The sequence below is a fragment of the Otolemur garnettii genome, unplaced genomic scaffold, assembly GCF_000181295.1.
Source record: "Otolemur garnettii isolate 467f Iridium unplaced genomic scaffold, OtoGar3 scaffold00019, whole genome shotgun sequence".
NCBI lineage: Eukaryota > Metazoa > Chordata > Mammalia > Primates > Galagidae > Otolemur > Otolemur garnettii.
The window spans coordinates 26,292,159-26,308,164 of record NW_003852414.1 but is presented as its reverse complement, the minus strand read 5'-3'; positions in this window follow the sequence as shown (position 1 = coordinate 26,308,164).

Here is a 16,006-nt window from a genome sequence, read left to right as displayed (position 1 = left end):
ATCCATCCATCCATCTATATATCCATCCATCCATCCATCCATCTATATATCCATCCATGCATCCATCCATCCATCTATATATCCATGCATCCATCTATATATCCATCCATCCATCTATATATCCATCCATCCATCCATCCATCCATCTATATATCCATCCATCCTTCCTCCATCCATCCATCCATCCATCCATCCATCCATCATCTATCTATCCTCTTTCTGGAATAAATGTCTTTGTGAATACTGATTTTTCTCCAGAGAGAACTTAGTTCTTATCTTTAATGTCTTCTTTCTTTGATGACTTTTATTAGAAAATGCCATTAAAACAAAGTAGTGCAACAACCCACAAAACAGCAAACTTTCTATGTACCAGAAGCAGACTTAAGCCAGCTTTTTGTGGGAAAAAGGGCCACACAGGAGATGTTTGCACAGATATTTGGAAAGAGCAGGAATTGCCCCCAGCTTCCTGCTTTTCTTGGTCTTTCCTAAGCCTGAAAATCTGGAGTATGGGCGGCCCATGTTTGAGATGTTTGTAGGGAAAGACACCAAACTGACCGAAATTCTTTGCCCATCCTGGAAAAGTGGGCCCCTTTGCTTGTTTCTGCATGTGACCACCAGGCCCAAGCTGATACCAAAGCGTCTCTCTCTCTCTCCCCATCTCTCCCTCTGTCCTCTCTCTTCCTCTCTCCCCCAACTCCACTGTTTCTCTCTCTGAATTTTCTCTTAATCAAAGCCTGGAGTAAACCTCCCTGGGCTATGACAATAGCTTCTGGGGAGGAAAGCAGTGTACTTGAAGAAAATGAACACCCCTATAAGGTGCTTGGTTTTAAGCTTCAGCCTTCTTTTGTCAATGGGAAGACACAAGTGGAAATATCTTGAATTACATGTCTCACACAACACCAATACAGCCAAAGGTCCTATAAAAGAAACCAACAGCTCCGTAATACAAAGATCAGACTTTCAGTTTCCACCCGCCTTTGTCATTTGGTAGAACCAATCTCCTCACGGTACATAGAGTGGCTTTAGGGAAAAATGAAATACTTTTTAAACTCCCAGAATCAAGGTAATATTTGTGTGTCAGTTACTCTTGGTGTCCCCTGAACTATAATCTATTCACCCAATACCTGTTGTTGAACTTGCCCAGATGCCATTTCAGGCTCTGGGCTGCACCTGCACACCCTGGCCGCCTGGCACTTTGTGCGGCCTGGAAGCTAAGAATCATTTTTACATTTTTAAAAAGTTGTACAAGAAAGGGGGGAAGGAAAGAAAGAAGGAAGGATGGAAGGAGAGGGAGGGAAGGTGAGAAGGGAGGGAGGAAGGCAAGAAAACATTCAATTAATCTTTGTGAGGCTCATGAAGTGTGAAGTATTTGCTCCCTCATCCTTTACAGGACTAGTTTGCTGATCCCTGTTCTTGAGATGGGATATAGAAAATTTAAAATAATAATAACAAATTGCCTACCTTGAGAGGATTCATAAACAGTAAGGCAAGTGAAGCAGCACAGTGAGAAGAGGGAGAGATGGGTGGTGGGCGTCCCCTGCACGAGGTGATGAGTTGTGAGGCCCTTGGGGGACATGTGGACTGGGACCCATGTAGGAGACTAGGGGCCTGGGGGCCTGGAGCCAGCCTAGGGCAACATCAGGAGCGGGAAGGGCCAACTGGGCCCTGCATCCCAGACAGCCATGGCCTCTACAGTGGGTGGAGATGGACACCCATGCCAGGGAGGGCAGGCACTGCCAGATCTGGGGGCAGGGATGAGCACCTGGGAGACCCTTCAGGATCCCAGGCCAATGACAAGCTCAGGGCGAGACAACCCCTGAAGGAGGTAGGCTGAGACTGCCCTGCAGAGGCCACGATGGTTGCAGAAATAGCACAACCCAGCCTGGAGCCACCCCTTCCCTCCTGCAGAAGCAGAAGCTTGCTCAATCCTAGGCATGAACAGTATCTCCCATAGCTTTTTTGTGTATTTGTTTGTTTTTTGCAGTTTTTGGCTGGGCCTGGGTTTGAATCCACCACCTCCGGCATATTGGGCTGGCGCCTTACTCCTTTGAGCCATAGGCACCGCCCTGTCCCACAGTTTTACCATCCTCCACACAGGACTTCCAGAATTCAATTAAATCTTGAGAGCTCATTCTATAATCAGGCCAAGGAAATAAAAATTAGTTTGTGAAAGAAATCTCAGTCAGTAGATCCATACAAAGAAAAGGCCCAGGTCAGCGGTCCCCAATGTCTTTGGCACCAGGGACCAGTTTCATGGAAGACAATTTGTCCATGGAGTGGGGTTTAGGGGAAAGAGATCGGACTCAGAGCTCAGGTAGTGATGCTGTGTGGCCTGGTTCCCAACGGCCATGGACCCGCACCATCCACAGCCCAGGGGTTAGGGACTGGCCCATACAGATGTCATAGTTGTTCAATAAGAAATATCATAACTGTGGTTAATATGCTACTAAATCCAATAAGGGGGATGTGAAGATAGAGGGGGATTGTCAACAGGGAGCTTAAATTTATAAAAGAAGAGAAAAATTTAATTATTGGGATTAAAAAGATACTACTGAAAAAACACTGGCTTGGTGCCCATTGGTCAGTGGTTAGGGATCTGCTCACATATACTGAGTGGCCACCAGTAGTTGAACCTGGCCCAGGCCTGCTAAACAACAATGACAACTACAACAACAACAACCAAAAAAATAGCTGGGTGTTGTGGTGGGCACCTGTAGTCCCAGCTACTTGGGAGGTAAGAGAATCACTTAAGCCCAAGAGTTTGAGGTTGCTGTGAGCTGTAACACCACAGCACTCTACCAAGGGTGACATCATGAGACTCTGTCTCAAAAAAAAAAAAAAAAAAAAAAAAAAGATAAACTTCCCTGACAAGCTAAAATCAATGTTCTTTTGAAACCTGTGTGTAGGGTTAATGGATTCTTAACTATAGTGACAAAGCAATTCTACAGAAAAGTAATAAATTTTCAAATATTGCTGGGAAAAAATCAAACATTTGTATGCAAAAAAGATAACCTTTAAGCCTTGCCTTGCATCTGTAAGAAACCAACAGCTACCATCATACCCAATAGAGCAAAATTGAATGCTTTTCCCCCAAACAGGGAGACAGTGGCCATAAGTTCCTGCTCTTGAGGTGTTAGTCTATGTAATAAGGCAAGAAAAATAAAGAATCACAATATAAATTAAAAATAATGAACTTGTTTTTTATTTGTAGACAACATGATCATCCAGATTAAAAAATATCAGTGGATATAAGGTAATCAAATATAAGGTTACTATAAAAATATATGTTTTCCAATATATTAGCAAAGAATGACAGGAGGTCAGAATTTGGAGAAGAACCTTTATAATAATTTTAAAGCATGAGATATTTAGAAATAAATCTAAGAAAAAACTGTATGTTTGTATATTGAAAACCATAAAGTGTTTGTTAAAGCAATTTTAAAAGGCCTAAATTAATAGAAAGATAAACCATGCTTGCTAATCAATTTAAATAATTTACATTGTTAAGAATTCAATTCTCCCACATTGATCTGTACACTTAAGGCAATCCCAATAAAAATCCCAGAAGGATTATTTTGGCAGAAATTAACAAATTGTTTCTAAACTACTACTTTCATGAAAGTAAAATACTTTCAGTAGTGACTTCACATTGATTTCCATATTACTGATTTTTCTAGTTACCTACTACAGTTCGAAAGGTATGACCTGGAGCTTGACTGGCATTCTCAGTTTTCTGTTGCTGATTTAGAAGAAGGCACACCAGTGCCCAATAGTTACTGTGGTTTTTAATTTAAAATCTATCTCTGATGATGTCTCTGTTCCACAGACATCCCATGATTCCTCAGAGCCCACTGAGTAAATGATGACATCACCATCATTGGAAGCTCTGCGGTGGACCCCAGGCTGCACCAGCCTGTGTGTGTGACTGACGTCTCTCAGTCCAGGCTCTACCACACTTGGGGGTTTGCTCATAGAATTCGTTCTATTTTTACTACGTTAATTAGCACTCCCATTTATCCCAATTTTGCCCATCTTCCAAAGCCCAGCTCAGTCTTAAACTCTGACCAACATCACAGTTAACAGAGCTGGAATCAGTGTACATGTCCCCAGTGTTTCCATGGTATTCCTGACAGCAGGTCCACAGCTGTGCACCTGTCACAAGGACGTATCAGTGTTCATGATGTGCTGAATTTCACATTATCCTGAGAAAGGGTTGATGAGGAAGAGGTGGAAGAATGTAGGCCTGGGGGTTAAAAGAGAAACCGCACCCAGGTTTCCAACACATGAGGCCAGACTCCAAGCACACAAAGACACCAAGGAGACAGGTGAAACCCTGACTGTTAGCATTCAGACGGGTGAAACCCTGACTGTTAGCATTCTTATTAACTGAAATGCTTTAATTCAGGATGTATCCTCTGAATTCAAATGATAGGGAAAGGGAAACAAAGTTCTTTTCATTGAATCATTGGAGACAATGTGTCAAAGTTCCCTTTTATACTAAGAGCTTTTTTTAAAAGTCAATTTAATTGTTTTTATAAAACAGTGAGTTTCAATTTGGAATTAGAAATCAATTAGTCTAAAGAATTAGTTGTCAGTGGCACACAATATTGGGCAAGATTATATTTATGCAGTAGAGGAAATATTTCAATGAAAACATCCTTTCTATTGCATTAGTTATAAAGCATCTTGTCTTTTTTAAAGATGTTCGGCATGCATCTGTTTTTCACAGTCAAACATAGGACAGACTTGTCATTATCTAATAGAAAATAACACCAAAAAGCTATTTCTATGTTATATATGCTTGAAACTAGAATTTTATATAAATTGGCTTCAATTTTCAAATATGTTTGTCTAATCTAGCTTCTATGTGTGTTTTGAAGTTTAAAGTTCTTCCTATAAATTACTCATTTTTCAAGAACAGCAATTTAAAAGGGATTCAGAATAATCACAAGATTCTTTCGAGTCTGAGCCGGAGATGCACAGCTCACATTACACTGATAGACAATAACCGTGTTTTTAAATGTATGTTGATCTATTTTCATGACTTCAGGTGAGAGCTGACAGTGGAGCCTGCGGTGATCCATCTCCATGGAGACCTGGCTCCATGCAGGGAGAATCTGGACCTTCCCGGAGCAGGGCTGTTGTCATGGGGACAGGGGCCTCCCAGCCGCAGTGGAATTGATGCCTTGGTATTTACATCAAGGGTGCTCATCCCCCGCATCTCAGAGAAGATTCACGTGTGGAGTTATTTCAGGTTATTTCATGCTCTGTAACTGTCTTTTAAGCTGTGATTGCTGCCTCATTTTCATACCTGCTGAAACATAAGGAGGTAAGATTTTCACAGAATAAGATATTAGAATTGAATGATGACACGGGATAATGTGATGCACAAACCGGGACGGCGCTGGAAGGGAGCCCAGGAGCACACAGGGTCCCATTTGAATTTTCTTCCAGCCCTTTCCCAGGGCAGCTAACAACACAAAGTGTTTCATTCCTAAGGAGACACTGGCTCACTTTCATTTTAATTTCATTAGTAGGAATCCAGAAGAGAAAAGCTTTTCATCACTATGTCATCCTGTGCATAGTGACCTGCACCTATTGACCCAATACCCTGATTTGGCCTCACAGCTTGGCAGCCCCTCCTGTCCTGCCTCATCCTCAGACAAAACAAACAAAATGAGCAGCTCACAAGCACTCTGACCAACTCTGCCAGGACTCGGAGGGTGTGTGGACACCTCGGTCCCCAGGACCACAGTGGGGTTCCTGCGTCTCCCCAAGTCACCCAGGCAGGAGGTTCAGAAGCTTCCAACTCAGATCTGCCCACAAGTGCTAAGCCAAGCAGCTCCAGGAACAGCCTGGTCCCCAGGCAAAGGGACAGGGACAGACTGACAGCAGAGCATTTGGGCAACGCCTGCCCTGATTCAGCAAATGCCACCAGAAGGAACGTCCTCTGGCATTTTCATGGGTGCTGAGTAGGGGATCCCCCACCTGTTTGCTAAAGCAGAAAGCAGAACCCCCACTCCCAGCTGGTACAGGCAGGTCTTCAGAGTTCCAGCAGAGGTTTGGGCAGGTCCAGCAAGTGCTGAGCCTCCCCCTCTGAGTAGCACCAGGGCCACCAGCACCTGCTGTCCCCTCCCAGTGGCAGCCAGTCAGGGAGCAGCACTGAACCTCCCCCACTCATGGCAAAGCAATTGCTGCTCACTCTCCGGGGACCCCTCCACCCTCAGCATGGAGACACAGTGAGTTGGGGTACACCCAATTGGCCTTCCAGCCACACCTCACAGGAGACTCCTGCCCAGATAGAAGATTGAATGAGATTCAGGGTCTCATAATTTAACATCTAAACATGACTCACTATACCAAGACCCAGGAATATCACAACTTCAATGACACAAGAGAACCAGCAAACACTAGCAAGTTAGACCAAGTGTCAAAATTAGCTAAAGAAAGTGTAAATTTACTTGAAATTCATTAGAAAACAGAAAACATCAGCAAAGGTGTAGAAGTTGAAATTTAAAAAAAAAAAATTCCATAGAACTGAAAGATACGCTAATAAAATTTTCAAACAACAACAAAATGTCCTCCGTGGATGGGCAGGAGGGCAGAGAGGCTCTCTAAATTACTGTCTGACATCTGGACAAGGAGGAAAATCTCTTTTTCCTCCTCCTCCCCTTCTCCTCCTCTACCTTTTTTTTAGAGACAGGGTCTTGCTCTGTCATCAGGCTGGAGTGCAGTGGTGTCATCACAGCTCACTGCAGCCTCCAACTCCTGGGCTCAAGTGATCCTCCTGCCTCAGCCTCCTAAGCGGCTGGGGCTAGGGCTCACGACCACACCTGGATAATTCAGAAAGATTTTTTTTGGAGACAGGATCTACTTCCTATGTTGCCCAGGCTGGTCTTGAACTCCTGGCCTTCAGCAGTTCTTCTACCTTGTCCTCCCACAGTGCTGGGATCACAGGTGTGAGCCACCGCACCAGACCTCCTCTTCTTCTCCCCTTCCTCCTCCCCCCTTCTCAAGGGTGTCAGTTGATGAGTCAGGATTCATGTGGCAGAGCATCATGCTCTTGCTTAAATATTCCTACTCACTGAAAGAAAAGTAATCTGCATTTGGATTTTAGCAAAAAAAAAAAAAAAAAAGAACCTATCAGAACAGAAAAAGTTTTAAATAGCATGTGTCTTGGGAGGTAGGACAAGAGGGTGAAATTATAAAGATCATGGACTGTTTAAAACCTGGCACTAAGATGCTGTCCTCACTGAACCAGGAGCTCGGAGCTTCCCAGCCACATCCTGCAGACTGAGCGTAGATGTGAAGGCATCTCTCTCTCTCCTGTCCCAAGTTTCAGAAGCTGCTCTTCCCTGGGGGACAGTTCTTAGTAAAGGTCCTTGGTCCCTACTGTTAGTTACTGCTGATTATTTGGAGGGTAAATCTTGTGGAGTAAGGAAATTCATCCAGCTCTTTAAGGAATGTAACTGCCATTTAAATAACCCCCAAGGGACCTGAGGTCGCATGGTGTCGTGGACAAAACCAGGAAGAGAGGGCAGAGGTGACCTTGGAGGTTCTCTGTAAAAGTGGAGCTGTAAAAGTGGAGCTGTAAAAGTGATATTATTTACATTATATACAAATTTTAAAATACCGTTAGATAAATTATACACCGTGCAAGAAGGTGATCCTGCTACAGTTTATCATTACCTGTGAGTGGCTTGATTTTTAAGCATACGGTCACGGTAACCAAGAAAATTACCCAAACCTACTCTTTATGTATGATTAACAGAGTGTCAGCAGTTGTTAGTTTTATTTACTGGTTATGATACAGAGAATGACGGCAGGAGAGACCGTTTTTTACATTTAACAATACAATGAAGACAATGCATCATTGCGACCCAGCCCTTCTTAGCGTCGTCTTCACACCTTCACATTCCAGTGTGTGTAATAGAATTTTCACACTTCCTCATTCACCTGCTCTTGCTAAGTGAGACTTGGCATAACATACAGAGCTGAATTAAATTGTGTATCGCTGAACAAATCAAGCGAATACAGATGAAGCTAATAATCTAAACTTTAAGAAAAATATAATTATTTTAAAAAATAAATGTACAAGAAAGTTTTAAATGACTATCACCAAGTGTGACATCTATCACAGCTAGTATGTGATACTATTTAAAACATGTCTTTAGACTTGGTGCCCATGCTCAGTGGATAGGGTGACGGCCACATATTCCGAGGCAGGCGGGTTCAAACCTGGCTGGGCCTGCTAAACAACAATGACAACTGCAACAACAACAACAAAATAGCTGGGCATTGTGGCAGCACCTGTAGTCCCAGCTACTTGGGAGGCTGAGGCAGGAGAATGGCTTAAGCCCAAGAGTTTGAGGTTGCTGTGAGGTGTGATGCCATGGCACTCTACCCAGAAAGACATAGTGAGACTCTATCTTAAATAAATAAATAAATAATAAAATAAAGCAAAATAACGTCTTCAATAAATGTAGAGCTAGTTTTCTTAGCAGTTGTAACCACATAGGGAAGAAGGGAAAAATCTATAGCTGGACGGAGCTTCTAAGGTCAAACAGCGATTTCCATAAAACCTTTTCTTTGCTGTTTATTATTTCCAAAAAAGAAAATGTCTTCTCCATAAAATAGATGTAATATTTGTTTAGCAAATAAGCCACACATAAATTAAATGGAACAATTACTTTTGATTGGGAGGTTGTGCCTGTCCCCAGGGCAGGTGCTGGAAAGAGCAGCAAACAGCCTTCAGGCTTAATGATTCCTTTTGAAGAAATATTCCAGCTGATAAAAATATTGTGGAACCCACAAATCTCATTAAACATTTTTTTTCCTGTTTCATCTGTAATAAGGATAAACCCAGTTAAAGAAAGTGCAGGGTTGTGTCCAGGTTAGAATCTTCCTGGAGCAGAGCCAGAGCAGACAGGATGCTGTGGACCACCACGGAGTGGGTGCCCAGCCCCGGGCCAGAGCTTTCTCCATCTCCTCTCACACTGCATTGCCCAGTGAGCAGGGGCTCAGAGACAGCCGTCTTTAATGCTGCTATAGACAGTTGGGATAACTGAATGAGTAAGGAACACACTGGACTGATGGGTTGTTTTTGTTATTGTGCTAATGTTGTAACTCAGCCCTCTTTCTCCTGCCTACTCCTGTTCCCCAGCCCTCTCCTGTTCTCCACTCCTGCGCTCACCTGTCCCCCCTGCCCCCCACTCTCTCCAACCATTTCCCTCCTCCTTCCTTCTCCCCCCAGAGTTGACTCTGGGAACAGGACAAGTCCCTCCTCCCCCAAGGGTGGCTGAGAATGTGCTTCCCAGCCATGTTCCCAGGCTCCTTCCCCCTAGGGTTGCCAAGAACAAACTTCAGAACAAGGAAGAAGAGTCCCAAGTTTCACAAAACCCCCAAGTTCTCAGGAGATGAACAATAGTAGAAAACTCACTGAGACTTGATTAATTACTGTTGTATAATCATAACCATTGTGATATGTGATGTATCCATTGTCAACCAAAGCTGTATTAATCACTGTAACCATCACTGTATCCATGACTACCCGAGCTGTAACCCCCCATATCCAGCCACCTTTGGCTTCTGTAACATGCTTGCACAAAGCTATAAAAAGGGACCCACCCCCTTCTTCACTGCTGCTGCCACCCAGTGCAGCAGCCCCTGCGGCAGCTAAAATAAATTACCAATTAATTACATCTAAGTGGGGGTCTGACTATCTTTTTGGGACTAGGGGGCTATAATACTAAAAATAAATAAATAAACAGGTGGCGCCTGGGGCTCAAAGGAGTAGGACGCTGGAGGTGGCAGGTTCAAACCCAGCTCCAGCCAAAAACTGCAATAAATAAATAAATTAATAAACAAAACACAGGAGAAATGATAGACAACAAACATCAGTCCCCACCCCATTCCGGAACTAACGCTTTCAGAATTTTCTTGCAATAGTAAATGGTGACTGTATCCCATGATGTCTCACACACACACACAGTTTATGAGAACACATGGAGTTTCCCACTGTGAAGCATGAGTATTAGACTCCTTGGTACTATTTGTTTAGCATTTTCTTGTCATTTTGAGGAGGGTATCAGTTTACTTTTTCACTGATTATCCCCCATTTCCCCAACTCATAATTGTGTTTTCATGTTTTCAAATATATACTTTACATTCTTTTCCATATTCACTTTTACATAATCTATAAGTGATTATGTATACATCACTTAATGCTAAAAGGTAAAAACTTTTCAAATGCCCTGGTGATTATGTCAATATCACCCAGTGCAGGGTCCAATCTGGGGCTGTGACTGTTATTCCTTCCGCAGTCCTCCTTTGTCAAGAATGGCGGGTCTCAACCTGTGGGTCTCAACCCTTTCTAAACAATGAAAATACATTGCAGCATTAGGAAGGTTGGGAAGCACTGGTCAAGAATCTTATGAATTCCAGGTGAATGCTCCCGGCATCTTCAAATCCATCATTGGCTCAAAACCGTGTGCACTGGCTGCTCATCTGGGCTGAGTCTCATCTGGGCTGAGTCTCTCCAGTGCTCTTTCCCCACAAGGTTATAACTGTACAGTCCCGTAACCTGCTGCACTTGGAGGAGGAGCCGTGTCTAATGCTGGACATCACCAGTGTCACCCACCTTTAGTTTTGGTGACTCACTCCTGTTTGGCTTCTTGGAGAGGTCCCTCTCTGTCGCTGGCTAACTCCTCCCATCTGTTACGAGTCAGATGCTCAGCCGGCATCCAGGATCTTCCTCTGGCTGGTCTCTTGGTAGTTTCTACTCGCTTTTTGTCCTTTTGTTCACTGACAAAATGCTAGATAATTTACTCTGAAGTGGTTCATGACAGGAAAAATGTCTTATTCCATGAATGTTGAACTGTCTCACTGAGCGATAGCTTGGCCTGAAATATATAAACTTCTGGGTCACATTTCCCACTGGCCATCCGATAGAAAGTACAGGTACCAATTAACATTGATACTGAGATCTCTCACCAAAGTTCCCAAGCTGCAATCACCAGAAATTAACATCCTGTCCAAGCTGTCTTCTAAAATCTCTGGGTTTGCACAGAGGTGTCCACAAGCAAGACTCCTTTCCTCAAAGTGCCAGCCAGCAGTGTGTCTCTCCCACTCTGCCCACTGCTGTGCCGTCCACACCCGAGACCACCACTCCCTAGAGGCCGGTGAGAGCACCTGCTGTCAGCCACTCTGCGTCATCAGTCTGCCCTTCTCTCTTAGTGCTGGGACCCCAGGAGCTCTAAATGTTTTGGGACTGGCTATCCCAGTGGGAGATGTTTGGGTGTTTGGGTCATGGGGTGTACCTCTCTTAAGTGGCTTGTAGTGAATGAGTTCTCCCTCTCCTAGTTCTCAGGAGAGCTGGTTGTTACAAGGACCCTGATCCCACTCTCCCTCCTTATTTCTCATGCTCTCTCCCCCACCTGTGATGTCTGCACACACCTGTCCCCCTTCCCCTCCTGCCCTGACCTCCCTGAGGTCCTCACCAGAAGTAGATGCCAGCACCAGGCTCCTGGGACAGCCCACAGAGCAGAGAGCCAGATAACCCCTTTGCGTTATAATTACTCAGCCTCCGATATTTAGACCACACTACATGGCCATGCCTCTCTATTACTTTCCTAGAAAAGCCCTCAATTCTTGATGCAGAAAAATCCTTGAGATGCATTCAGATGCCTGAGCTTGTTACACGACCTCACACACAAAGAGCCGCCATGCTCACCTGCAGCTTGAAATGGTGGGAGCGAATGTGTGTAAAGGTGATCTTTTTTAAAGGTGTAAATGAGAAATATGGAACACTGATTATTTTCTTTGAGATAAAGCCCCAGAACTTGAGTCATGGTTAAAGTTGAAATAATGTATGTAATTAGAAGAAAACATATTTAGGAAATTTAATGTAATTGAGTGAATATAGAACTTAATAAGAATGATATGATTGTATAGGGTAAGAAATGTACGCTGAGAAGCAAAAGCTATTTTCAGATGTGAAAATATAATTCCCAGAGGTGACAGAGAGAACCAGGACAACTTTCTATACTATGATCTCTCTTCAACTGGAATTTCCCGACAGAGAATCAATTCTAACAAAATGAGTAAGCACTGGCAAACCTCCAGAGGACAAAGAGTGATTTCCATAAAAACGGCACAATAATGTAACTATTATAAGGACTTACCACACTTCTGATTATTGTTTAATGGCGATCTGTCAGCTTTTACCCAATGCCTACCACTAATCCGGGCACCACAGGTGCGAGGTATAGAGAAAGGCCAGATTCCCCGCCTCTGGCGTGCGTCTACTTGTGATGAGCTAATAGACGCATTTACCAAAACCAAGGCCCTACCTAAGCCCGCAAAGGGCACCCACAAGCCGTGTGCTCGGAGCCGAGAATTGAATGGACAGCTAGCTCACTCCTGAATGGTCTGCTCTGATCCTGTTAGCAGGAGTGTCACGAAGGTGCAGGTGGGTGAGAGGCATGTTTCGTCTGCTGATTCACCTGTGAGAGTGCAACACACCTCTTACTGCTGTTGTTAACATCAAGGTCATCTACTGACCTTAACTGTAAGCTGCTCTGATTTTGAGTGATCGACAATGATTGTGCGTGGCACACAGCACAGTAAACGTGTCACTTGAACTTCCGGGGAGTGTAGCGGAGCTGGCCTCTTATTTTGAAAACAGACATTCTCTGAATCCCTAATGGCTGCGGGGTGCATGGAAAGGGTTTGTTTTAGGCTTCACCAGTTTACGATGCAGCAGGAAACAGAGGTGATTAGATGAGTAGAGGACCAGAAAGTAGGTGAGGCCCGGCCAGGGTCTGCGGGCTCAGCAAACTCAGAAATCCTCCTCTTCCTTGGCTGCGTTGTCATACCCCAGCTTTGTTTTGTTTTTGACAATGAGATAGAAATTGCAGGACACCCGCGTACAGAGGTCAAAAGGTTTCAGATCCAAACACAACCAAAACCCAGATCTGGGTGGGTCACATGAATGTGCATCTTCAGTCACAGGCAAGGTGTCCCCCCCGCCCATGACAACTCCCCAGGGACGCCTTGCAGCCATCACCGTTGGAGGATCAGGGAGCTGCCAGGGACCACAGGGCTGTGAGGTCCTCCTGCCCTGATGGACTGCAGGCCAGTTCTCCATGGGAGCTCCCTCTGAGACCCGGCAGACACTGGGCCTGACCTCTAAGCCTGGGGAGGTCTCACCTTTGGGTGAGCCATCTGGAAAAGGAACCTGAAAAAACATGGGCCCCCTCAATGGACAGTCAGGTTTGCTGAAGGGAGGCAGGCCCGGCCATTCCGAGTGCTGCAGAAAGAGCCAGAAATTCTGGAGTTTCATTTGATGCCACAGTTCACAGGCAGCCAGCGTTCTAGACTCTCTTTCACAGAGCCCCAGTCACGTATCACTGTCCTGAGGAATGAAGGAAGTGGCTGGGAGTTCCTCCCCCTCCTTTCTTACAGTAACTGTTTCAGAGTAACACTGTGTCCCAAGCTATTCATTCTAGGAGCTGAGTGGTGCCAGGAGTAATTAGCAATGCTTTTGTCAGAAACGGTGTATCAATTCAGGTGCTACAATTTGGCAGAGGCTCTGGGATTATCACGCTTTGTAACAAAGTGTCCTGGTGTGTCAGAAAACATGCTGACAACATTTCCCCTTTAAATTGTTCTCCGTTTGAAAAACGTGTGTCTTGTTAAGCAATGTAACAACATAGCATTTTATAATTTTTCTCTTCAGTTTTCATGTAAGCTTAATAAAATCAGCAGAGATTATAGTCCAGAATGATATTTAATTAATGTGTCCCCATACAATATTTTGTAATCAAATTGGGAACAGACATGTGGCTTAAATCTTTGTTATCTATCATCGAGGGGTATACTAGAGAATTGTTTCTAGTTATCTCATTTTTAATTGGGGTTGCAGTCTCAACCGGCAGAGAAGAAAGTTGGGATCATTCCTGGAGTTGTAGGATGATTGTCGGGAAAGTGCCAAGGAGCGGCCCCTCTTCCCGGAAGGTGGGGAAGAGCTTCCTGCTGGACTCACTGCACTGGTGACCACAGTGGTTGCCCGTCTTTGGGGGGTTTAGTGTCACAAACCCCGGGGGATGTCTGGGAGCCAGACTCCAACTGACTGGACATGTTACTGTTCATGCCTTCCATCCACAAACTGAATGCCTTTCCATCTTAACTAAGCGATTGTCATATGCTGTGGCCACACCTTACAGTTCGATCTGTTCTTTATAATTGCTTCCCAGTTTCGTGGGCAGAAGTTTTGTTCTTACTGTAGATCTTAGCAACCTCAGCATACAATTTATTTTTCTTTCCTTGAATTCTTTCACCTTTTCCCTTACAGGAAACACTTAAAGGCTTTTCTCTGGCATATCAAAATTGCTAGCATATCTACTTTAGTGCTAAGGGGCTGTTTATTAAGTAAAATCAGGGTCACTTGAACACAAGCACCGAAGTTGATCTCAACACTGAGATGGCCACTTATGTGGCTAAGGGGTTGGCAGTGCAGGCAGCATGAAGACACTGCACCAGGGAGACTCAGGTCCCAGGTAGGACCGAGCAGGATGAGAGAGATTTTGTCATGCTGCATGGAATGCCACTCAAGTTAAAACCAAAGAATTGTGTATTTCTGGAATGTTCAGACCATGGTTGACTGCAGATAAAGGAAACCACAGAAGCAAAACTATGGGTAGAGGGGGGACCTCTGCCCTGAACCCCACCATCAGCCTGGCATCAACAGGGTGCCCATGACTACGGCAGTGACCAATTACCCACAAGAGCTTTTTCCAGTAAAAGTTCCCATTGCTCCCCAAAGAGCACAAACACTTACCACCATTGGAGGTAAACTTGCCAATATCTTCAAAATTAAAACTGCATTTTTCTTTGACATCTCAACTCCATTGTTAAGAATTTGACATTATTGATTTTTTTTAAGAAACACCAAAGCAAAATTCTTTAAATCTCCTCTGAGAAGCTCTGACACTATCATGGAAGAATTTTTTTTCTCCTCTTAAAACAAAGATGATCGATAAACCCCGACCACAGTCTCCCGGCAGACAGGGAGCTGTGTGGACAGTGGAGGGGCCTTCCAGAGAGAGAGGCATTTCAAATTCCTTTTGACTTTGCTTCCTGACTGATGCCGTACTCACTTTCCACTCGGATTTATGAAATAATTTGAGGATAAGCCCACGCTTTTGTGTTTAAAATTGTTTATCTAGTCCCTCCTTTAATAGCCATTTATCTATCACTCTTCTCTTCTGAGACAAAAAGTTATAACTGTGTGTATTGTTATGGACCCAGCTTGTGAGACACTCCTCGTCCTGATGTGGCTCCCTGCCTCCGGGGGGGCTGAGGGCCAAGATGGTCAGGCTGAAGGATGGGAGCTGTCCTCAGGCACGAAGAGAGCTGGGAGGTAAGGAGCAGTGCACTGGGGAGGGGTTAGTCGCTGTGTGTTGGGATCATAGAGGGCTGACTACTGAGAAGAAAGGAGCCAATCCCAAGTCTCAGACACCTCAAAAAGCAGGTTCCAGAGTACACACCCCATGCACTCAGGTACACATGTGCACACACACAGACTCCAGAGTACACACTCCACACACTCAGGTACACATGTGCACACACACAGACTCCAAAGTACATGCCTCACACACTCAGGTACACATGTGCACACACACAGGCTCCAGAGTACACACCCCACACACTCTCAGGAACACATGTGCACATACACGCAGGCTCCAGAGCACACACCCCACGCACTCAGGTACACATGTGCACACACATAGACTCCAAAGTACATGCCCCACACACTCTCAGGTACACATGCGCACACACGCAGGCTCCAGAGTACACGCCCTACACACTCTCAGGTACACAGGTGCACACACGCAGTTTCCATAGTACACCCCCCACACACTCAGGTACACATGTGCACACACGCAGGCTCCAGAGTACATGCCCCACACACTCTCAGGTACACATGCGCACACACACGCAGACT